The sequence below is a fragment of the Dipodomys merriami genome, unplaced genomic scaffold, assembly GCF_024711535.1.
Source record: "Dipodomys merriami isolate MVZ:Mamm:240054 unplaced genomic scaffold, mDipMer1.0.p SCAF_56, whole genome shotgun sequence".
Lineage (NCBI taxonomy): Eukaryota > Metazoa > Chordata > Mammalia > Rodentia > Heteromyidae > Dipodomys > Dipodomys merriami.
Genome location: NW_027206135.1, coordinates 2,830,859 through 2,831,753, shown reverse-complemented (window position 1 = coordinate 2,831,753; position 895 = coordinate 2,830,859). Strand labels below are relative to the sequence as shown.

Genomic DNA, 895 nt, shown 5'->3' with positions numbered 1-895 from the left:
ATGAACAAAAAAAAAAAAAAAAAAAAAAAAAAAAAAATCAAATTTCATCCTGATTCAGGTTTCTTTAATCTCATTTCTTAAAGGAAAAAGAAACTTAGGGAGATAAAAGGCATATTTTAAGGCATATGCTTCATGGATATTGATTTACTCATGTTGTGTTCCTTAGTGGTACAAATAAAAAGGATGTCAAGCTAACTTAGAAGTTAGCAGGAGCTTTTCTTCTTAGGGTTCTGTGTAAGTATTAGGACATCATGGTGGTCTTTTATGAAAGTTACATTTTTGGACTTACCCTCATGTTCTTTTACTTCAACATAGTAGATTGTTTTCTAATTCCCTCCTACCTAGTGATATAGATTTTTTTTTTTTTTTACTATGTGCCAATCAAAAAGCAAGTAGATTTCTTTTTTATTTTTCTTTTTACAACATGTATGAGACCAAGCGTCCCTGGCTGCTACAGAGGTATAACAGACAGGTATAGTTAAGAAACAACCTTAATTTAAGCAGGGGGAACGACAACACAGCACTTAGCAGCTATATTGTAGTCTAAATTCTGCTGAAAATTCTTTCCAGTTGCTTTATGTAGTCACAACTCTTTTTTTTTTGGGGGGGGGTCCCGGTTGTGAGGCTAAACTCTGGGCCTGGGTGCTATCCCTCAGCTCTTCAGCTCAAGGCTAGCGCTCTACCACTTGAGCCACAGCGCCACTTTCGGCTTTTTTCTTTTTTCTTATGTGGTGCTGAGGAATCGAACCCAGGCCCTCATGCATGCAAGGCAAATGCTCTACCACTGAGCCACCTTCCCAGCCCGCAAGTAGATGTGTTAATATTTAGATTAGATATATTTAACATAATAAATGCTAATCCTTATTTTAAATTATAGTTTTAATTGATGGGGACA

At 36.2% G+C, this 895-nt stretch overlaps 1 non-coding gene across 1 annotated transcript; it reads right to left on the bottom strand.

Annotated features, from left to right (window-relative positions):
- Window positions 1-424: 424 nt before the first annotated feature.
- On the bottom strand, window positions 425-556 carry LOC138812264 (small nucleolar RNA SNORA63). The gene has a single exon (XR_011367581.1). It is a non-coding gene; the product is annotated as a small nucleolar RNA SNORA63 (small nucleolar RNA).
- Between the last annotated feature and the right edge of the window lie 339 nt (window positions 557-895).